The sequence below is a fragment of the Anser anser genome (genome assembly GCF_964211835.1).
Source record: "Anser anser genome assembly, chromosome: 6".
Taxonomy (NCBI): domain Eukaryota; kingdom Metazoa; phylum Chordata; class Aves; order Anseriformes; family Anatidae; genus Anser; species Anser anser.
The window spans coordinates 4,205,391-4,229,682 of NC_139726.1; the positions used below are offsets into that span (position 1 = coordinate 4,205,391).

Consider the following 24,292-nt stretch of genomic DNA (forward strand, 5'->3'; position numbering starts at 1 on the left):
CCTTTTAAGGACCTTTCCTCCCGAAGTAAAGAATAGGCTGATCTGTTTCTCCCACAGCTGGAAGGGCATGGGGAAATTTGGTTGATCTTATATTTTTCAGCAACGCTATCACAGGGAATGATTGGGCCAGTTGCTGAGATTGTAGAGGACTGCGTGGCCCCAGGCATCTTTAACTATGTGCAAAGACTGATTCTGCTTAAGCCAAAAATTACGAAACGCACAAGTTTAGACTGAGAATTGATTCAGGTCAGGAAAAACTGGATCCATCCCACTGTCTTAAAATGGGTAACTGGAGACTTTCGTGTGATGGTTCATATAAATCTAAGTAAGTGGACATGAGATTACACATTCGTCATTGTGATTTTCACTTGAATTGCTTTGTGTGTTTAAGCATTTGACAATATTGTATTTAACTGCAAGGATAACATTAGCATGGTATATTCCAAATTTATATTTTATTTATTTTACTGCAGCGGTCTAAATCTCTACAAGTTGAAAAGTTTGAGCCAGGAAGGTAGATGATCAAAAGCAAGGACATTCTGCGTGGGGATTTTGTGTTTGGATTTTTTTTAATTTGATCTAGTTACACAGAAATAAATCATGCTTTTTTTACTGCAATGAGTCTATTTAAAAGCCTATTTTTACTTCAATGTAGATCTATTTAAAATACCTTGTGTTAAATAACGTAAATGCTTTCTTGCAGACAAAACCATTCTACCAGTTCTGTTGTGTAACTTCAGTTTAAGCCAGTTTTGTTTCCCCACTCCTCTTTGTTCTGTAATCTGCGGTGTACAAAGAATTAAATGTGTCCAGTCTTAAACATTTGGATAATGTAATTAAATTCATGGAGATAGCTTACAGTTTGGGTCCTGGGACATGGGACCCAAAGGTTGTATGCTCTGCTAACAACACTTCTTCAAAGGCGGCCTCAAGATTTGCTTATAGCATCAAGTAAGAGACAGGTATTGTCTTTCAATGGATCTTAATATTATTTAAAACATTTATGGGTTATGTTACAGTCAGATGGGCAGGGGTCACCCTTCAGAACGCAAAGATCTGGAGAAACACAGCGATGGGAGCTGTGATTGCATGTTGTGTGGATCTGTAGGAAATGCAAAGCTTAACCATGGGGAGGGGGTTGAGGACGTGTCAAGGAGGCCAGCACCCTGGTCTTCGCCTTCTGTAGCTCCTCAATGGATCAGAACATGTGAGAATACTTAGTGTGGGCTGCGATGTTACACGTGCATGCGTACATACGTACATCACGTCGATACCTGGATGGGTGGTGATCCTGTCCAGGTTGATCAAGATAGTGTTACCTGCTCAACCCCAGTGCTTGTTTTTAACACCATGACCAGCGTTCAACTACCAAACCAATGGGTTTTGCAGTGTTGCCTGGAGTAATTGCCATGGCAGCTCTCTGTTGATGCCATCTCCTGCAGCCATCCCTATTGCTTGTCTATGGCTTCGCTCTCTGCGTTCACATTACTGTGGGTTCTGTGCTTGATTTAAAGTCAGTACAAGTTGTGTCTGGTAGTGCTGAAAGTCTCTAATGACTCCTGGTATTTTTTTGGCAGAAAACCTTAAGAAATGAAATCTGAAATCTGACTGATTTTTTGAGGGGGGGGGAAGTGCTTTCTTTGTTAGCAGAAACTGTAAACGAGAACCTCAAAGATGAACACCGAAGGACATCCTCCTTAGGTTGTCCACAGTGTATTTGGTTAAGAAAAGAAACAATTTAAGGAATGTGACATGCAGTTCGTGATGCAGAAGAAAAGCTTCTATATGCCTAATACATCGGAAAACATTTGTTCAAGAGCATGTCTTCCGTGCGCAAGATTTGCCCCGTAGTATTATTAAGGTCAGTATCCACATAGGTTGCCTCATACGTATTGAATGTGGTGCCTGAGGTCAGCTTTGTTGTGAATGCAACTATAAGGAATGTTTGGTCTGGTCCTGTTAAAAATCATTTATTTGCATTGTTTGTTTAGAAACTTACTGCTGCTCTTCCTGGGCTTGTGTTCGGTTCCCAAATAAAAAATAACAGTTGGAGTGAAATGTGGTGGTCTGCTTGACAAGTAAAGCTTGTGCAAATGTGTGCGTGTGTGCACTGTGTGTATGTATACTCATGGGCAGGTTCTCTTTTAAGTGAGCTGCTATCAGTTTTTAGATAAAGGTTTTCTGTCCTAGATGTTTTGGCAGACTTTTCTATTCTTTGCTAAACCTTGGTGTGAAAAAATACATTCCCAGTTTTGTGAGGGTAAAGACAGGTTGTACTGCTGATTGAGGAGGACTAGAGTCGGTGATTCGGAGAGGTTATCAAACTGTCACAAAAAATTCATCTGAACTCAGTTTCTGGATCCAGTGGTGCAGTTCCCAGCTGGGGCTGGTCGGCTGGACCAGAACGGTGAGACGTGTGTCTCCTGCCCGTCCTTTTGTAGCCTGTGGTTGCTGCAGTTTTCCATCAGCTGGGTTGTCCTGTCACTGCTCCTCGAGGTGGTGAAGGGGTGACCTGGGCTGTCCAGCTGGTCACATTGCATCGCCTGGTGCCAGGGTGGTCATCATGGTGAAGGAGAGGGTTATTTGGGAAGCCTCTCCTCGTCCTCAGTGTTCCTTTAAACAAGCAACTCTCAGTGGCTGCTACTTTCACATGGATATATTCAACTCGGTTACACCATCAATCGTCATTCTCTTGATGCCTTAGTAGAAGTGTTTGAGGGGGGATTACTCTTCAAATATTGTTTGGCTGTCCTGGAGTGAAGGATTTCTTGTGCTTAAAGCTCAAAAATTATGGGTTAGTAGTAATGAATCACAGGCTACCCAGTGCTCCAGTTCTGCTTACAAGGAGGACCAGGTGGTATTTCAACAAAAACGTCACCAGCTGGCTCTACAGATTCTGCCTAAAAGTTACAGCTTATGATATTACATAGATAATGAAGAAAACTTAACTGGTGTTTCTCGTGTGTCATATTACTTCAAATCAGATTTGTTATAGGTATGTTACGATTGGCAGCGTTGCAACTCAGAGTGACTGGTGCCTGGAAGTAAACATCTACTGAACGTGTTCAGTATGGTCTGTGGTGGAACTGAGCTGGAAATAATTCACTGCTTATTCAGAAAACAAACAAAAAAAACCAAACTCACACACACTTAAATTCCACGAACAATGGAAAAAGAAAGCAGGTCATCAAAAATAAAGGTGCAGCCATCATCTCCCCTGTTCTGCTAGAGAGTTCTCAACCCTTGGAAACTGAATCCTGGCAAACAGCAGATGCCAAGGCTGCAGAGCCAGAGATTGTGTAGTCAAAACATTTTAAAGATTTTTTTCCAAAAGTTTTTGCCTGCTCTGAAATCATTTAATTAAATGTATTTCAGCCTGAGAATTCGTATATTCAGCAGTGTGTAAGTTCTGCTCAGCTGTGAGTTTTACAGGGTTTCTAATACCCTGTTGGAGGGTGGAGTTCCTGTAATTATTATTATTATTTTTTTAAATGTTATGAGCATTTTATATAATGATGTTCCTGTCATGCTTTTGGCTATGAATCAGCAAAGCATTTATGTGCATTCTTTAATTGAAGCATGGAGTTGTCTCGCTGTGCAAATGTTGAAGTCAGTGAGACTATTAATTAAAATTAAGTATCTGTATAAGTGCTTTTTCTAAAAATAAGTTGCTTCATAACAGCTTTGGGCCATATTGGGGAGGAGGGGTTTATTTTTTCAAACTTTGAAAAGAGGTATATAATTCTCTCCGAATTGTACCGTGATGAAACGTCACAGCAGTACCAGAGGGCAGAAGGGGTCTGGAGTGGGGAGGCAGCTTTCTAGCTCCTAAGCTGTCATCTACACTCCTTTTTAAAAAAAAAAAAAATAAAATAAAATAAAACTATTACACAGGAGGTGGCATGAAGGAAAACTTAAGCTCTTGCAGAAGTGGAAGCACACAAGCTAGCTTCCTATAAAACAGTCAGTTCATCATCTTGCTCGCTGTGTGCCTGGCTACAAATCCGTTTCTCTTCCATCCGAATAAACCCTTGCGTCGTTTAGTTAAAGTCAGTACTTCGCAGTGTGAGGCTTTTTAGCTACTTGTGGTGTGTCGTTTGTTTTCTGTCTGTACTCAAAAGCGTTACAGGTATTTCAAGGGTTTTGGAAAAGAACTGTGTTTTTTCCTCTGTGTACTAAACAATTTGCAATACAGACTTGCTGTACAATTTGCTTTATAAAATTATTTGGTTAATTAATTCTCACAACACCTTAGTGAAATACTGAACTTTTATCTCCTAAGTCTGGGTCTTTACCAGGCTCCCTTTTAGGGTTTTACCTTTTCCTCAGATTTCTTTTTAAAACAGACGTCTTGTGACAAGCTCCAGTACTCCCCAGCTCTGGTAAAACAATGAATAGGGGGAGGGAAGAAATGACTGGAAACACGGGAAAGGAGAATGTGTGTCAAGCTGGCTTGTGCTGCCGGGTTTCTTATTGCACCTCAGCTGTCTCTTCCTGTTGCACTGATTTTAAGACCATTCAGAATTGTCTTTTTGCAGGGGTGTGTGTGTATAAATGTATATATGAAGAGAGAGAAAGCACTGACCCCATTCTTATGCAGGAAATGTTAATGGGAGACTCTTCATTTACCTGATGTGAGCTGGGAAGAAGCTTCATTTGCCTGAGGTCATCCTGTATTTGAAGTAAGATCCGGAGGTGGAACGCAGGTGTTTTGTGACCTGAAGATGATGCTTGTGAGGTGCTTCAGTGTGATGGGTTGATGTCCCCAGGTGGTCGGTTTTCACTGCTGCACTTCTTAGTATTAATTGTTACTACTTACTTATTAGTAGGAGAAATTGAGAATCAAATTGGATAGGAATACATTGCAGGTGCTTGGTGAAAATCACGTGGTGGCTTTTGAAAACTGGGCTCAGAAGATCCCTACTTCACATTGTTAATTAATACTGGGGGATGGAGTTGACTTCATCTGCCTAGTGTCCCTGCTCAAAGTTTCTCTGAAGCTCTGGCAGATGCACACAAAGTAAAATTTACATTGTTTGGGGGAAGAAAGCCCAGTTTGCCATCTTTACTGTTTGCACGTCAGTTGCTCTTTATTGCTTTTTAAATTTGATTTCATTGTAGTGTAGTGAGCTTTTCAATAAACATAGTGGTTTCATTTATATAACACCAGAATTATTGTTAATGCAGGGTTTCGTACAGCGAATTAGGTATGTAATATTGTGTCCAGTGGGATCCTGTATCACCAAATTTGCATAGTTATAGTTCTAGTGACATCGTATCTCATACCAAGAACCTAGGGACCTGATACAATATCAGTAAAACTGTCTCATAGGTATGATTCAAACAGTTTTATTAGCAACATATGGGGTATGAAGGAGCCACAGAGGGTAGTTTGGAGTGTAAGGGTGCTGGCCTATCTTTTTCAGCATGTAATTATATCAGTCCTCTTCTATGGCATTATTTGTTGCTGCCCTGGGATTGCTGAAAAATAACTACTAATATGGTGACACAAAGGATCAGAATAAATTATAATTGTTGACTTTACAAGAAATTCATTGGCAAAAAGGCTTACTATCCTAAGCTCAGATGTCATTTCTGTTTCGGCTTCGTAGCTAAGCCACATCTGCAGAATAATATCTTTTTGAAAGTCTTAGGGTTTTCTGGCAGTCTTATTTTCTTGTAGCGCATTCTTTTGTGATCTGGAAGATACAAGGCAGGAACTTCTTTTGGCTGCATTTTAGTTTTCAATCTCAAACGAGGAGGGTGCATTTTGTTAATTGATATTAGGATCTTGGAAACTTGTTACCCACATGGAGCACATTGTAATTAGTCATCTTCAGATGAGTTCATCATTCAAATGTCTGACATTAAAACCTAGCGAAAGTATAATTAGAAGACTGTAATAGTGCTCCTTTTAGTGGTCCTTTTTAAATATAATGAATGTGATTTTGAAATCACTTTTACATGTGAAAAAAAGAGAGGTTTAACATTTCTGGATTTTGGTAACTGGCTACTGAAGACCACAGTGCATATGTGCATAGCTATTAGAGAAATGTGCTATTTGACTATTTCCATGATAACTTCTTAAAATGCTTATGCTTTCAAAAACACTGGGCTGACTGAGACACTGAGGCAAAAGCCTTACTAAAGCCAAGATGCATAACTTTTGCCTTACCCCCCTTGTGCGTTGTCAAAGGAGGAAATTAGTTTAGTTTGGTGTGATTGATTTTTTTCCTGATAAATCTTGACTAGCTCGTCCTCTGAGTGTGTACAAATAGGTTGTTTAATCACTTGTTTTGGGAACCTGTTGGTATGGAAGCAAGTATTACTTGTCTGCAATGCTCTCGTTTCTCCTTGTTCTTCTCTTTCGGGGTACATTTTATTTGTGCTAGCAATTCCAGTCTTTGGGAGCTTTTCTCTCCTCCATTAACTTTTGAAGGTAATTGCAGGTGCTTCAGGAACTATTTCAACTAGTTTCTGTAGTACTCAGTGGTAAAAAGACTTCAGAGCTTTCTGATTTGACTTTAAAATTTGAAAAAATAAAATAAATCCCAAATCATCTCTCCTCCTTGTCTCTTTGAAAGCTTGGATTGGAGGCGTTCTGTCAAATTTCTTGCTTTTGAGAATCCTAAGTTCTTTCTTGAAGATTGAAGTAAAAAAGCTTTACACCTTGCCATTTTCATAAACAAGTTGAAACACATCGTCTAATTTGGCAAACAAAAAGAAAATGGATATCAGCTTTGAGGTACATAAACATCCTAGACTTGTGATCTTTGTATCTCATGCAGCTCATCCTCTGATTCCAGGGCAACCATCTACGGGGTGAAATGGTCATTTTCGGTGTGTTTCCTAAAAACAGTCAACTCTTTCCCTTAGACATCATTAAACATAAACAGATAGTATTTTAATTTTTGTTGCCTTTGTAATGTAATTTTGCTTTTTGCACACTTTATCATAGTGTTTTCTCCTTTCCCATATCACTTTTTGTTTGGAATAGAAACTTCACACCCACTTTGCTAAAGATGCTAAAGGAGGGATTTCTGAAATTAACTATTAAATTAAAAAAAATATATATAAACAGGTCTGGACACCACATCATAAGGGCTTTGGAGATCTGTCTCAGGAGCCTCTAGAACCACTCGTTAATTGTTGCATATCTTGTAATGTGTTTATTTCAAGGTATTGGAAGACTTCCAAAAAGTTCCTGTATTTAAAAGGGCAGAAAGGATGTCACAGTGGACTTAGCCCAGGACAAAATACAGTAAAGGTTAACCTGGACTTCTGTCAGTGAAGGCTTAAAAGCTAAAAATAAATAAATAATAATTAATTTGAGTCACTATGGCTTTGTGATAGAAGGCTTTGTGAGACAAAGCTGACGTATTTTTTTAAATAGGATTGTGTGTCTGGCCTATATTGCTATATAAACTAATTTTTTTAAGGGATTAAATCACTGCAACACAATATTTTGATATAAAAAACTTGGCTTATATGCAACTGAGATACAGGAAATACTTAAAATGTCCTGTTGTTTAAAGTGTAACTTTTAAAGGGATGAGAGAGGCCTACAACTCGTGGGTCCTCAATGTGTTTGTAGCCCAGTAACATTTAAGCAGCAGGTCCTGTTGGTGGTTTAATTTTTGCTGCTCTGTGTTTCAGATGATGCGAAGCATAGTTAGTCCTGTAGCTCAGTCATCAAAATACAGTAAAATTGTAGTTGCTACAGAAAACTAGGGTTGGGAAACCCCAACCTCAATCATAGAAATGTTAAGTAAACAAACCTACCTACTCTTGGTGATCAGTGGGCGTGGGTGGTCATGGACTCATGTCTTTGTATTTGTCTCAAGTATAGTCTATTTTTCAGACATTACTGGACTAAGGAAATTTTTTAGGATAAATGTATTTAGTATTTGTATGAAGCTTCTTAGTCTAAAACAGTTTGGAAGTTAGACTAGGTGAGCTCATACCCTGTTTTCTTTTTTCCCCCTTACGCTTTATTCAGATTTAAGAATACTGTTACACTTGGGAAAATTGCGTGTTGTCCATTGGATTGAAGCGGATGGAACAGATGGGGAAAAGTCCTCTTCGGCATGGAGATCCATAGATGAGATTCCCAGACTGCTTTGCTGAGGACATGTAAGGCACACAGCCTGGTACTTTACTGCTCCCAGCTTTGAATGCAGGTAACAATGCTTCTGTGAAATACTATGTGTTTCTGAGATGGAAAAAGCGAGCGTGTAGTTCCCTGTTGTACAGACCAAACCCACCAGAGTCGTGTCTTATAGCCACAATTGCAGTGTCTGGTCCTGGGCTCCCTGTTCTCCCAACATGTCTCCCCTTGTAGGCCGCTGTGTCAGTGCAATGTCATCACCTCCACAGCAAATCCATTAATTCAGATTCGTTCTGCACGCTGTGGGGTAGCTGTTTCTGAAGGTGCCACCTTTCAGATCACTGATGGATCGAGTTAAGCTACTTTCCTGTCTCCGTGTAACATTTGTGTGAGCGGGCAGAGGAGACCGCAGTAAGGACTTCAGTGGGTGCAGTCTGTGGACTCCCTTTCTTCACTCATTGACCCCCTAAAGACAAGGAGACACAATTAGGTTTTGTGCCCAGCAGTCAGGACACAGTTTTTGGTGCTCAGGAGATGTCTTCTAGTGTGCTTCCCCATGTTTGCCCCTGAAGTGCTTATGACACAGTTTCACACCTTGCTTCAGCGTGTGGTAAGTCTAACTATAGCAACACGCTTGCAGACTTCTCCTTTTCTCCTTTTTAATCAAAGCCTGGACTCGCATGGTTGCAACAGAGGTGGGAAATGTTGGGATTATGAATGAGAGATGTCTGTTAACAATTGTACTGTACTTGTAATTCAAGCTTCATATGGTTGTGTGCAAAGGACAGGAACAAGAGACTGGTGGGCTGACAGCAAAGAAGGAAGAGATGACCAAAAAATGTTAACCTTTGCACTTTCAAAAGAAAAATATCAAAATATGTGGAATTCCACTGGCCAAACTAATGGCCCTAAACTAATAGTCAACGGAGAATAGAGACTGCAGGGAAGGGAGGGACTGTGTCTTACACTTTTGGTGGGGAGGATTAGTTTTCCTCACACTGAGAATTACTAAATCTAGTTGGGTCTTTAAGTGTAAAAGACATTTGTGCATTAGAAACAAAACAATATTTGCAGGGGCGTCACCCCTCAGGTCCTCCAAGACACTGAAACCAGCCAGAATTGCTTCCCGTAAGGGTAGGTCAGTGCTTCATCCTTGCAGCTTCTGTGTGTGTCAAACTGCTCTAGGCCCGGCCCCTTGCAGGAACTGAGCCGCTGTGATCCCAGTGGGTGTCAGTGCCCTTCATTCTGTGCTCCCCTTCTTTTCTAATAACTTCTGAACTCATCAGGCAACTTGAACTAAATTTGACAGAAGAGTAACAAGCTTAAAGGTTTTAGGTTCCTACGTGTTAAACTAAAATACGTGGCCAAATAATGAAAAGACTATTACAGGCTGCAACACAGGGAGGTTTGTGGTGTAAGATCTTATGAGGCAGTGGAGAATTCAAGTATTTCTTAGATTCTGTTGCTTATATTGACACATATTTCTTCTTGTGTCCTAACAGATTTGTTGATTTGGTGCTCTGAGGCATCAGAACTCTGCTGGCCCTATAATCTTGCAATACCGTTATCTGAAGGTCTCCGTGACATGGAGATTGTTCAAACTTTTACAATTTGTTTATTCTCTTGAAGTTCTTGGCTTATTCAATGCTTGTGGTACTGTTTTTCCTCTTGCATCTTCCCACCTCCTTATAGCAGTTATTTTTGTTCTAGGTTTTTCAGGGAATTTTTATTTTTAAACTCTTATTGGTGTCTTGTTAGGAAGCTGTTTTTATACTGTTTCTTACTGTAAATATGTGGGTTTTTCCCATTCATTCTTAACTCAGTCTTTTCAATAAAAAAAGGCAAAACCAATGCAAAACAGAGAAGGAATATTACAAAACTATTAGTTGATATTCACATCCTTTAGGGAGTTAAAAAAAAAACACTGAATTGCATATTTTTTTATTATAAGGTTTTGTGGTGTGCAGTCATTTACTAATATATCTTTCTGAAAGTAAGGTTGGAAAGACTTGCCTAATTTGGTTATTTGCAGTGGCAGTCAGTTATTATGTGAGATAGCAAAGCCAAATAAGAAAAAAGTTGTTGACAAAGCAGAGCTTCAAGGAGCCAAGTGCTTCAGTAGTGCATTTTACTTGAGATATTGCTAGAGTGGAAGCACTCACGGAAAGCTTCTATATGTGACTGTCTGCAGTTCGTAGGTGGTATTTTACCTGCTGTTCACAAGGGATGAAGTATTGTGCCTGTAGCTTTGGTATGTAGGTGCATCTCTGCATCTATGTAGGTGTATCAGGTGGATGATACATATGAGTTTGAGGAGGGTAACTGAAGACAGCAGCCCTAACTTATTACAGGAAACAGGGGCTTTTGGTTTTTCACATGAAATCCCATGTCATGGACTAATATATATGTATTTATATGCTTGTTACAAATTCACTTACAATTAGTACTTGATTTGTTTTCTAAATCTGCCACGTTGCAAATTGAATTACATTTAGCTACAGAAGCAAACAAAAAGCTCCAGATCCTTCCTCCCACAGCTTGCTTAGGACCACCAAGGTGCTTTCTCACTGGGCAGTTCCACCACATATCTTCTCCCCTCCATTTCGTGGTCTCCTGATTTTCCTCGCTCCACTTTTTGTCCCTTTTTTACCTATAATGCTTGTGTGCTGTATCAAGTTTGCAGACTCATTGGGACAGTGATCAGGAAGCAGGTCCTGTCCTTGAATAAAACCCGCCTTGGTAGCATCGGTTGGCTTCACAGCAGAGCTTCTGCATCCAGCTGGCATTTCTGCCGATGGAGACATTCCCAGGTGACTCAGAGCTGATACCAGCTCTGCCCCTTTTCCGTGCATTCCCTGCAGCTTGGGGGTGCCAGGAGAGGAGTCCTGGCTGTCTGAATGGGATGCACGAAAACCGTGATGCCTCGGAGGCTGCTTCCTATTTGCCTCGTGTGTCAGACAAAGACAAATCACGTAAGGTAGTGCCTTCTGCAGGATGGAACAGTGCGGGGAGAGGCACAGCACCCAGCTCAGTCAGGGAGAAGCAGCCCTGGGCAGCAAGGCAATGTCACTTAAACCCCGTCACAACCCCTGCATGAGTGACAGTCGTCAGCATGGCAGTGCTTGATGTGATAGGGGAACAGAAATGCTAGCTCACACAAGTTTTATATGTTGTGTATGTTTTACTATAAGCTGTGAAAGTTGTGTAACTTAGAAAGGCAGAATTGTGATTAATGTTACATAAAATGTAAGATTTTCAAAAGCTTTTAGCAGTCTTTGATGCTGAACTGCCATTTTCAGAAAGGATTTAGGTACTTAGGTACCCAAGTCTCAGTGCGAGTCCATGAGGCTTTAGACTTCTGCTTCCGAAAATGCGACTCCAAATAACTCAGGTATTTTTCTAAAATACTTCCATAGTGCTTAATTTCACGTGGTGTAAACCACGGGTGAGGGATGTGCACTGGAATGCTACCAGCATGTGCAGAAGTGACAGTGGGCTTGATGGCAGACCGGTGCTTGTTCGTGTGGCTGTAGCATCACTCTTAATTATAAACTTCCATTTTTCCCTCTTTTTTTGTCAGATATGTACTGGGTAGGTAAAGACAACCTGCCCATCTGTAACTTGTTTCAAGCTTCACTGTGCAGTTAAGTGGCTCCACAGATGTCAGCGATTTCCATATGTAGACTTTGCTCTGCAAGTGTCATTGTTAAGAGTAAAGCAAAATGCAGGGTTCATCTTGGCTTTTCATTCCTTGGCAGCGCAGCAGCCAGGATGGTTGTTTGCTTAATAGCCAGATGACCCTATTTTTTTGAAAATATTTTGCTAAATATTTTTTTTTAAACTAATAAATGCTTATTGAATGCTTCCTAATTATCCAGTAGTATAGAAAAGTTAGCTAAATTCCAAATACAAGATTACTGAATTCTTGCCTCTTGTCTTACTTGTGTAAATGTCGATAAAGAGAGGATTCTGTTACTTTTAGGGCAGTCTTTCATAGCACTGTTTTCTGAGTACTAATGTTCACCTATTTCAGGGCATTTCCAATGCTGTCGTAACTACTTTGGTACGAACAACAGGCTGAAAAAAAAGGGCAGAAATGTGGTTTGTGTTCTTCGCTGTGCAGGTTTAGAAGGGTTGGGTGCTTCTGAGGGCTGTCCTCTTGCAGGGACTCTTCTCAGCTCTGTCCTGCAGGTTGCATGCCTGGGGACAAGCCCTTCCCATCACACTTTAAGTGTTCAGCTGCTCCCCTGTGCCCTCTGGAAAAGCAGTGGGATGAAAACGGGGTGCAGGATTGTGGTGTGCTCAGGTGTACTCTGGTGCATTTATTGTTTGAAGGCAATTCCTTCTGATTTTGTATAATTTTCTTAGGTGGTCATTTATCCTTTTCAAAAAGGATATGCAGCTATGTTTTAAATTGAATGTGTTTCATTTTTAACAATACACTTTTCAGAAATTAAAGCCTAATGTAAGACTAGCTGATGCAGTAAAACTTTTAAAAATTATCAGGGGCTTACAAATCATAAAGCATAATTTAAAACCACAAAGATTTCCAAATTATTCCATTGTTTTTTCTTTCGGGTCTTATTTGCTAGATGTTTTTTTCTGAATTACTAAAATATAGTTCTTTACAATCTGTGCAATATGTCTTAGTGCAAGCAAAACTATATCCTGTGTTTAAATGGTAACACTAATGAGTACAGCCTTGAATCATGTGGTTGCTGCCGTGAAAGTATTTCAGAAACTGAAACTAGAACCCCTCCCAGCACTTCCATCTGCATACCTGTAATTCACATCATCTTTAAAAAGGGCTTTACCACACTCTTGTAAAGTGTGTATCGAAAGTGTGTGCATCAAATGTCATGCTGCACTTTGGGTTGGAGGTGGCTAAGGTGTGGGGGGAGATTGCTTTACTTGTTTCAGAGAGGTGTAGCATGGGCTTTTCCCATGCAGAAGAAAAGGCAATTGTAGAAGGTGAACCAATGCTTTATATGGACTCAGATGTGTTTATACATAGGCTAATATGTTCTTTTTCTGTTTTTTTCTCTTTTTTCCTGACAACTTGAATTTGAATATTGCCTACTGGAAATTTCACATGATTCTGGTAAATAGTTAATAATTATTTTGGGGTGATTTCCAGTATGTAACCTCATTAGCTCACTGTTTCAGCATGCTTTGCAACGGGATCTTTTTTTAATGAGACAACACAGAGAGAGGTACTTGAGCAGCTGCATAGGCATCAGCTAGAACCTGCAAATATGCTACGAGTTCCTCAGAGCCAACACGTTCGTTAGGACCTCGGCATTGCCAGAACAGCTTTTGCAGAAGTAATTCTTAAAATATCAATTTTCTGTTTCTTTAATGTTTCATGAATAATATATTCATTTAGCAGGGAGATTGTAAGCATGACTTAGATGTTTGTAGTGGCTGTGTTACAATCAATTTAGAAATCTCATGTCAGATGTAATTGCAAGTATTCAAAATATGGATGTGTAAATCTATCTCTCTATATAGATACATACCTCCTTTAGCTCGTGGAGTGTTTAACTGGTGCTGGCTTAGAGACCCTGTCACAGGTAGGGGTGTGGATCTGTAGGAAGCAGTATTCTCACTAAGGTCTGAGAGAGGCTTGTTTTGCTCTTTCGTTCACGAAGCAGCAGCTGAAAATGAAAGCATACCACTTAAAACAGCGGCTTGTTTTCTTATAACGAATATCCAGATTTTAATGAGGTCAAAGCACTCACCAGGTGGCTTTCCAGGCATCATATACTTAACCAAATCACTGGATAACCCATCAAAAGTATCATTTAATGGATCAGAGTGAAGAACTGAAGTAGTGTCATTCTTGAGGGCAGACACGCACAGCCTCAGCAGAACTTTTGACCCTGGCTAACCTGGGGCATAAAAGTTTAGAAATGAAGCCAGGATTGGCAGTGTGATAGCTCTGAAGCCCTGAACGAGCTTGCTAGGCTGACTGCTTCATCTCAGCTTAGAATGGAAACTAAAAGCCCACCCTGCGACTCGGAGGGAAGCCTGAAGAGGAAATACTGACTTAAAATACGCTTTTATTTTCTGTACTGGAAGAAGCTAAAGTCTTTTTTTAAACTTTTTACTTAGAAGAGCTGTATTTTGTGTCACGTTATAAACTTTTAGGCAATTGAATCATGGTCTTATGTACAAATGACTGTACAGTTCTAAAAGCATCTGACAAAAGCTAATTGTGTGTTTGTGGTCAGCAAAAGCTTACCAGTTGGCGTTGCATGTTTTTACTCTGTGAGATTATTGGAAGCTAAAATAGTCATGTGTTTCTATATTTTTTTGTGAAACTAATGAAAATGAAGTTACCATTGTAAAGCCAACGGTTCTGACAGAGTGGCCCTCCAGTCTCCGAAAGCTGCTGGGCGAGTTGAAACCCTAAACATTTTGTGGCACAAGATGAATTGCTGGGATCCAACCATAAATTTTAGAAAAGGGAAAAAGAATAGAGTGAACTCCAGCATCCTTGGATTTCTTGAACTACAATGGCTGCAGGCAAGAAGAGCCATGTGTTATTTCGGTAACTTCTAACGCATTGGAAGAATGTAGACTACAAGTGACTTGGACCAAATCCTGCAAATGGCCTGATCGTAGGAATATGATGTTGATTTTTAGTAAGATAGGACTTGATGTTCCGCTTGCATTGTCCAGACTGCTGAAACAGTTTTATCTAGCCTACTAGATTAAGCATTAGTCTGTTTCTTCATTGAGAGAGAGAAGGGTAGAAGACCATGTGCCCAGGCTGCAACCTTTAATTTTCTTTTCTTGAACAGAAGCCAGGCTATGGCGAGAGAAGAACATTTTCACGTACCTTCTCTGAAAATGAAAACAAAGAAAGGGAACTGGCATCCTTTTACTTTTTCAGTCAAGTGTCACTCGTCCTGAAGTTGTAATAATCAATTCAGAACGGCTACTTACACTTATTTACAAGACTGGATGAAAGAGCTTTGCAGATAAGTTAAAGACCACAAAAAAAAAAAGGCTCAACTTCATAACTTTAAACTGAATTAGTTGTTTCTTTGAATTGCTTGTTTTTAGTCATGTTGCCATAGGTATCAAAGCAGCTAGCTATTATCATTTCTTTGTAAGGATTTGTTTTTTTATATTCACGTTTCAGTAAATCAAAGGATAGGTCTTCAGGCACGAAGTGGAAGGTGTGTTGTTTTAGAGATATGCTAACATACCTGTATTGAGTCAGTCTAGGTATTGCACGTACCAGCAGCAGAGTAGATGCAATGACACAGGATTTGCATACGACAGCAGCATAATTACATACTGTGCATTCTTGGAAAATGTTTATCTTGGTTGCTTAAGCTTTCTTCTGGCTTTGTTGTTTTATCTCTGCTAGCTAGATGAAGCTAGTGCAGATACTGCTGCTTGCTGCAGTTACGTGTTTGAAAAGGACCCCACGTGTTTGCTGCCAGCAAGTTTTAATGATACATGCTACTTTTATTGATTTATGTTCAACTCTGCTTCGCTTTGAATTGAGACATCCATTTTAGGCTCTTTGTAAGAGCCTGCGTTATTATATCTTTGGTACCTTAGAAGAAGTGTGAAACCCTAGAAATTTAAGGAATGTGAGAAAATCCTAATGGCTAGGTTTCTGAAATGACTAAACAGCTATGCTTTTTTGTATAACTAGTGCAGTAACTAGACTTACCTAGTTACTACAATAGTAACTAGATAATCAGTCTGTAAATTCAGAGATTTTTTCATGTAACTTTATATTTCGTATGAAGTACGTAATAAACGGGTCCAAGATAACAGCAGATGAAGACTTACCATGCCATGTACCAAGAAACTCTGTGCTGACTTAGACTTGTGCGTGACTTTATGCTTGTGACTGACAGTAAATTAAATGTGAGCCACTCATCTGCCTAATATTGCTATCATTCACAAAGATTTCCCCATCACGAAGATGGGGCCTTCCTATTTGTCTTCCTGTGAGCACACATAGTCAAGTTGTGGAAACAACTTAGATGAGTTGGCTTCCAAACCACTCATGCAAGTAGTGTTGCATGAAACCCGTACAGTTTCTTGTACCAAAAAGAGTATTTGGGGGATGATTAGTAGATTGTAGCGTTGTTTTTTACATTTGCATCTTTTAATATATATTTTTTTTACTTAGTGTAGTTTTGCTAAGAAAAGGATTGTTTAGTCCTAGCTTAAAAGACTGGCTTTAAAGCTGCTTACAGTGACAGATCTTCTTTTGAAGAGTTGAATCTATTTACGGAATCTCAGTACTGTTTTTAACCAACTTCTTCACAATGTTTTCTTTCAACTTCTGAAATTCACTAGCTGCAAAGCATGTGTAAAATGTCTTGGGTCTTTGAATTGCTGTTTTATTTCACGGCTTTGCAAGTCTTGATCTAAGTTGAAAAAAATAGTAATTTAGTGAGGAAATAGTTAATAACAAAACATTACAAACAGTGTTTGAAGAGGCTGTTAGTTTTGCCCAAGAAGTTTCCATTTTCTAGAATTTGTGCTGCCTCATTATTTGTAATACTGAAACTGCTGCTTACCAATTGTACCAATCACTTACATGAAGAAATGAAAGTAGTGTTTACAATTGTGGCTGGAAAAGACTGATTTAGAGTTAGTGGGACAAATTCTGCTTTGAAATAAAATGCTGTGAACACGGAGTCTTGCACAGAGTGTCAGTAAACCCAGTCCCGGTTACTTTAACATGATTGCAAATGAGATTCTTAATATTTTTTTGAAATGGCTAACTTTAGTGGAAAGATTCTGCTTAAGCATTTTGTGAAGCAAAGTTCCTAACTAAGCTTCCTTTTTCTCTCTTAGTTGGGTGATTAACCTTGGTTTAAATGCATACAGTTTGAGTAATTACTCTTTTTCTCCTTTAAAATTCACTCCGTAGTCTCTGAATAGGCTAATATTAGCCTTTATTTCTAGAGGAGTCTCTTGCTGGTTGCAGCCATTCCAGCATGCTTTTTGCAGGTTTTCATTGTTTTTCTAAATGTTTTGTAATCTCTGGATGTTCAGTATTTAGGGATGAAAGCACCTTAAGTTATTGTTGGCTCAGATTCTCAGCACAGGTTGTTGTCTTCTGCCTGTTGACTTAAAATTGTCTTCTAGCGATTTTTCAGTTATAGGAGAATAAAAAACATCAGGGAGAAGAAGGTGGCACAAGACGATACAACTAGGGAATATTACTCTGCAGCCACTGGATCAGTTCTTGGGAACTCCTGTCTGTTGGCACAATGTAGAGAAGCCATTGGCTCCCTTAAATTACTGTGTGATGCTTTCTCTCTCTACTTTGTAGGCTTGATTGTTGGTAGAAGTCATCTGGATTGAGTATTTCATTTCGTACTTTCAGTCATGCATCAGAGAAAAACTTTTTATCATCAAAGAGCCAGGAGAAATATTTACTATTGTGTTATTAACTACAATGTACTCCATGAACTTTAGTAGTAAGATTTTTTTGGGGAAAATGTGTCCTCCACAGTTCCCTCCACCTTGCCCCAACAGACCTGTATTTTTAATGACATAAATGCAAAAAGATACAACTGAAATTATAAGCTAGTTTTGGTAGTCAATCAGTCATCAGGGTAGTAGTTCAGATAATACTGCAAAATCAAGTAGTTTTCCAGAAAATGATACTGTAACTTGCAGATTTTTACTTTCTAAAAGGCATTGATGCTTTTGTCAAAACACTGTCTCTGTGCTACATAACGATGTGGTTTGTCTCTCTGTGAACAATGTGAAATTACTATTTGCAAGTCACACACAGTTCTGTAACTACAAGTTCTTTCTTAGCATCGTCTTTCAGAACTTGCAGTGTATTCTCTTTGAATATAAAGCAGTTTGGTAACACTACAAATGCTTTAGAGTGTATCAGCAAGTTGTTATATTGAAAGACTTCAAGAGGCAATACATTAAGCAAAAAGCAGTAGCGATACCTGTAGAGCACACCATACGTGCCCTTAAGCAAAAGATAATAATTAGTTGCTTGTATTCCCATGCAAACTATCCCAAGTGTTGATGTTTATGAATTGCAAAGATCACTGCAATACCAACTCAAGCTTCAAGCTGCTGGAGTTGTTTATGCCCATTCAATTTTTAATGTACCTATAAGATGTTTTGATGAGGGCATTTAGTCCAGAGGGATTTGTGTGCCATAATCATACCTCCAGTGAGTGAAACACAAAAGTAAGGATAGTTCTTCAAAGTATTTTAAGCGCTAACTTCCACTTCAGTATTAATAATAATCAGGAAGAACAACTCTGAAAATATTTTCGTATTTAGTTGGCTAAATGTGATTTGGTTGCCTTTGTCATGCTTATGGGATGATGGTCATTAAATGTGGTGAAGGATCTGCTGTTAGGTAGCCTGCAGAGTGAGAAGTTACCCACAGCTTGTGGGTATCTGATTTGCTAATTAGTCCATGCACATTCAGATGGTGTGTTTTGCACTTCAGTCACAAGAAATATTTGACTAGAATCGACTTTCCCTGCATCCCTTGGAGCGCTGGGCCACAGCGGCCTGGTCCAGCCCGTGCTGCCGCTACCTTTTGTAAAAGAGTAGTTCTGTCAGAACTGTGAGGTTTAAATAATAATTATACATGATAGGTGTGTTTTTGGCTAATTCATACTGTGTATAGACTATTGTGAGTTTAACTTCTCTGTGTAATCTGTATAATGCCCACAAGAACGGCCCCTTGCAGCCCAGCCATTGCCAGGGCTCCCTGAGGTGAGCTGGAGGGGGACCTTCTATCGGCTGGGTTTGGGCAGGAAGGGAGTGAAATGTCACTCTTTTTTTTTAAACTGGAAGATGTTAACACAAAGTAAATCTTAACCTAGTAACTCAAGCAATTTACATTTTATTTGTTTAGCAAAAAAAACGAACAAATTTCCTGTTGGGGGTGGGAGGAAACGCTACCTGTTCCTTTAGTTCGTTTCAGTGAATTAAAGAAGGTATTAGGAAAAAGAGATCATGTTGAGTATATATTACCTGAACCATATAATTTAAGTCTGAGCTATCTCCACTGAATTATAAGAGTAGGAGGAGTTTGTTAGTCACTGTGGAAGGCAAAATGTCAAAGTGACTAATTATGCTGTTCTAGGGAAGAAGAGATACGGTTAATTCCTGAGCAGCAGAACAGTTCTCTTAAGAACTGTGGTAAGACTATCCCCAATATAAATATAGCTAATACTATTTCAGTATAATTACATTAGTTGTCATGGCACTGTTTAGAAGATTACATTGCAGCATCACTTGCATGGGACGGTGCTGGCACTTCAGCATAGGTGGTAAACGTACAGCTGTGTCATGTTTCGAAAATGTAAATTCTGTGTTACACCTGCTGCTCTGTGACTGCAGTCAGGATAATACCACGTCAGAGGTAATGCCACACTTGTGCACGTTCCTGAGGAAGCTCATTGGAGTAGTGGCTTCATGAAGAAGAGCATTTTTCTCCCCTGCTCTGTTGAGCTTTGGTGTAGCGGACATTGCTGAAGGCCCGGCCGTTAGGGCCAGCAGGGTGGGAGCAGCTCTTCCCTCTGGGTAGGCTGGCAGAAGCAGGCCCGGTAAAGTTTTTAAAATATAGCTCCTGTAATCAAAGACTTGAGCAATTTTGGTTAGCTTAGAAGCAGCCCCGTTTCAGTCATATGCCTTCCTGGAAAACGGCCTTTTCTCATAATATTTGAAGCTAACTGGCATTTAGCTTATGCTCTGCTGTGTCGCAGATAAGAATTTTTTTAGATGATAGGAGGTAATGTATCATGCATTGATAGCTTCCATCACAGTTTTTCAGTAAATCTACTCTAGTAGTTTTTCAAATGCTTTGATTGTGATTCAGTAGTGCAAGGAGAGCTAATTTCGCCTCATATTTCTCACATGAGCTATTGGCAAGAGCTCTCCTGCTGGCCTTTCCTCAGCTGCTTGTTTGGTTCTGGTGTCCACTCTTTTAGTCAAAATACTGTTATTCTTGTACTGTAAACAAATATGCAGTGTTCACTTATTTTTTTGGGGGGCAGAGTTCCTTGTTTTCACATATAGCTGGTTATTTTCTGAACACTTGAACACAACCAGGCAGTCGGCTCATTTAATTCTGTCAAACGCAGTCCTGATGCAACACCTTTTGTTTCTAAAATAAAATACAGTAGTTAATATATCATTTCATATAAGTGCTGCTGGAAGACACTTAGTTTGCTGGTTTTGTTAAAACTGCGGCAAAAACACTTCTGTTTACAACAAGACCTATACAGGAAATTATTTAAAATGCTGCACCAAAATAATTGCTTTGCTAATATTTAATTTTTTTAAATTGGTGTTGTACAACTTCTTTAACTTTTAAACAGAAATAAAATTTACAAACAAGTGATAAGATATATACAAAATATGAGTTTCACTAACATAGCTGATGCATAAAATAGCTTAAAGAGCATTCATACTCGTCACAGTTCTCTAAGAAAATATTTCACTATTGTCAAACTGAAGAAATGCAATCAGTGGAGAGTCCCACCCCAAATAGATAAACAAGATTTTTTTTCTCGAGCAAGGGGTGAGCAGTTGTTGCACAGTGTTACTACTTCTGTGATAGCTGATTCATTCCTTTAGTATGCAAATTGGAAGTATACAAGGATTCAGTACTTTTATTTAAGAAATATGCCTGCAGGCTGTATTGGTAAGCTTTAGGGAGATATCTGGTTTGGTGTGAAATAAATAGTTGTTAAAAGATCACATGAATGTGTGTCTTAGAAGATGAAAAGTGACGCTGTGAGCATTTTGAGAAAACCCTCTCGTACCTGGCATGCGCGCTTGCCACTTGGTTATTTTTTCAAAGAAATCTTACCAACCCTGCAGAAAATCGCAAAGCTACAGGCTGGGTGGGGTGAGGATAGCAGCAATGTGTGAACTTCAAAATCTAAGACTTGAATTTCAGACACCCACAGTCCCACCCTCTTGGTGTTTGACCACTGCAGAAAATGTTCGTGCTCCCGGTGGAGTTGCTTTTGCTTCAGCTTTTATCTTCAGACCATTTGAGTGCTGAACTTTCAATGAATAGATTCAAATGTCGTAATTAAGGTTTATGCACAAGCGATAGACATCCAAGTTTGAATATTTTAAATGAGATGGGAGGGGTAAAAACCTGAAAGCATTTGAGTGAAAGATTGCTTTAGTACATGCAGTTGGTACTGAAGGTCTGTCTTGATAAAGAAGACAAAACATTTCCTTAAAAGCTATTTGCTGCCTAATGTAGGACACATTTTAATATAGAATTGCAAAATATAATAGCAGTTTAATAAAATTTAGGTTGTAAAATAGCTCTTAGGTTAAGTCGGTCCCCTTTCTATTCTCTTGTCAAAAATACTAATCAACTCTTCACTTTTTTTGCAATTCATTCTTGGTGCATTTTCTTTTTTCCTCTAATCCAGAATCATCATCCTTTCTGTAGTGGTTTCTTTCTTCAAAAAGTTTGACAGTAACAGCATGCATGTCATAACAGTGTCACATCAGAAGTTAGCTCATGATAGTTGCAGAGAAGCAATGTGTCTTAGAAACATTTATTCCCTGCTTATGAATACCTGTATTTTATTTTAGGTAACTGATGAGAGGATTGTAAGCCTTAATGATCTAAGGTAATCTAACCCCCTTGCTGGCTACCTTTGGAGACATTTCAAACTGCTACTGCTGCTGACTTTAAAGTATGAATCAGCCCAGAAGCTTAAATGCCTGAACTTGTGCTTCTTGTGTACACTTGGATAATATCCAATGAAATTAATAGTCCTGGTGTTTGTCTACATGTCAGAGTTATTGTGCTGATTTAAATAAAGCTGATCCAAACAAATCCCAGATATCCAGGTGAGGCAGCAGCAGCCTTCACCTATGCCTCCTTTTCTTTCCTTCTTACGACTCCCAAAAATGTGCTCTGGTCTTAAATTTGTCTCCTTATATTTCTTTTCCGTGTCCTACTGTTTTCATTGAGAGGGATTAGTAAAGGTAAATCATAGCTTTTGTAGCATTAACATTAGCTTATAACATCTGTCATACTCGTCTCCTAGCTAAGCTAAATACTGCATATATTTTCCCACATCTCTTCACTTAAAAGAATTAGGCTACCTACAATGTGGTGCAGTGTTTCCAGTGAGGAAAAATCATTAATAAATATGTATTTTCAGCACTTTCAGGGTTTTATACTGTTTGCCTTTCTTGATTGTCAGTGCATGCCTGTCAGAGCAGCATGGAGGCATGCACGGGGACCCATTTTTGGTGCTGGTTGTATGGCTTTTTGGATTTAGGGCTGTAACCGAAGTCATAGCTTCTCAGGTAGTCTGAGTGATGATGGCCTTGTGCTGCTGCTGGTGAATAGCCAGATAATAGCAATTAGGCATGGAAACCATTAAAACCATTTAGTCACGGTTCTTTTGATGACACCAGTGTCAAAAGAAACAATACACTTTGTAAGGTGTTAGCAGCAGATTTAAAAAAAAAAGTGTAACTCCTGTCAGATGTATGGGGCGTAGCTTCAACAAGAATAGCGTGTGGGTATGTGGCTTAATCTGAGCCGCTGCTCCTGCTGCTGGAAAGGCTTTTTCCCTTGAATTTGTAACTGTTATTTTCATGTCTCATCTAGAAGCAGACAAATGAAGAGAATCAAATATTTTGTGGGGAGCATATGGAGGTGTCCTCACAGGCCTGGTTTCATTATGTTTCAAAGTCCTTTGGACAGACTTCTGAAAGGCAGGGTGTCCGGCAGGCTCCGGGCTGGGGAAGAGCGAGGTGCTGGGCTGCTGGAGGGTCGGCTCGGCCGAGGCGTGATGGCAGGCTCCTTCGATCAGATGGAGAATTGTATTACCTAGCTCTTCTGCAGAAGTTCTTTTACAGTCGTAAGCTGGTCATATGTGGTCCTCAACAGCTTTTATTAAATATATATATCTGTCTAATCATATATCATTTTATGAGTCATTGTATTTTGTCGTCATTGTATTTTATCAAAATGGAAGCATCACCAGACAGAAAGAAGTAAGCTGACTTGTAGATCCTGGCCAGTCATGATCTGCTTTGCTGCATTTTTTGGTTACCAAAAGAAAAAAAGCAGTATTTTTATATTTGCAAGAAAGGAAGAACAGAAAATGGTATCTTATGTAAATGATGCCTATCTACATCATGGCCCATGCGCATGTGAGAGTTGGTGCTTTCTGCCACTGCTTTTATTTAGTTACTTTTCGTAAGCACTTACATACTCACTTCCTATGCCTGTCTTCAGACTTTACACTTGCTGACGAAGTCTACGCTCATAATTGCTAAAACAGAAGCTAGCAGGAAATTTGAGGGTCCTTTTTTGTTGCTGAATGTGACAATATTAAGATGCACTTCATTTATATATTCTGCTTCTCTTAGGTAGTGATTTCCTTCTTTATCTAAGTAATGCTATTAGCAGGAACAGGGCTTTGAACTGTCATTTCATACTACTTGAAGTTAATTGCTAGAAAACCGGGGCTTTCTTGTTTATATTAACCAGTTTTATATAAAGTGCATCTCCTTACTGAGGCTGTCACTGTGAGGTAGGAATAACTACAGTAAACTGAAGAACAGAGCAATTGAGCCTTTGATCATGTGAAAATGTAAGCATGTGTTGAACTTTACACTTGAGCATTCCCACTGGCTGCAGAGGGCTTATGCGGCTGAATTTCAAGGGTCCAGGGCTTGATAGAGGTTTGAGAAGTCCTTAGCAGGCTCTACAATAAAACCCAGATATCCTATCAAGCCAGGATGCTTTAATTCTGCTCAGATTGCTTAGTAGGCACAGAGTCAGGAAGATAATATATTTTTAGCTTTTAAATTCAAAGAAACCTTTCAATTAAAGGAATTCTTGACAATTTCAAATGCCGTTACTGCAGTGTTTACGCCGAATGGAGAGGAACAGTATGATTTTGATTTTTCTTATTCTCTTGGACTAGAGGAAAAACCTATCCCATTTACTTTGTATTGTTTCAGTTTAAAACCTCAAATGGTATAGTTTTTGTTTACTATTGCTTAGTAATTTCTCTGAAATTACAAGAAAAACAGGCCTTTGGAATTGTGTGTAGAACAACTCCCATATCACCACTGATATGGCAAGAGGTTGCTTTCAAAATAATTGCAGAGGATGATCTGAGTTAAAATTCCCTATCTGCAAAGTCATAGAGA

At 39.3% G+C, this 24,292-nt stretch overlaps 1 protein-coding gene across 39 annotated transcripts in view; it reads left to right on the plus strand.

Annotated features, from left to right (window-relative positions):
- The window catches only part of GTDC1 (glycosyltransferase like domain containing 1), a 290,802-nt gene that overhangs the window by 17,285 nt on the left and 249,225 nt on the right, over positions 1-24,292 (plus strand). For 11 of the 39 annotated variants that reach the window (XM_083841809.1, XM_083841810.1, XM_083841792.1 and 8 more), the window contains one exon: positions 8,000-8,180. The exons of the other annotated variants lie outside the window; for them this stretch is intronic. The gene's annotated coding sequence lies outside the window, so the exon portion shown is untranslated. The remainder of the gene's footprint in view (positions 1-7,999; positions 8,181-24,292) is intronic. 39 annotated transcript variants of the gene reach the window in all.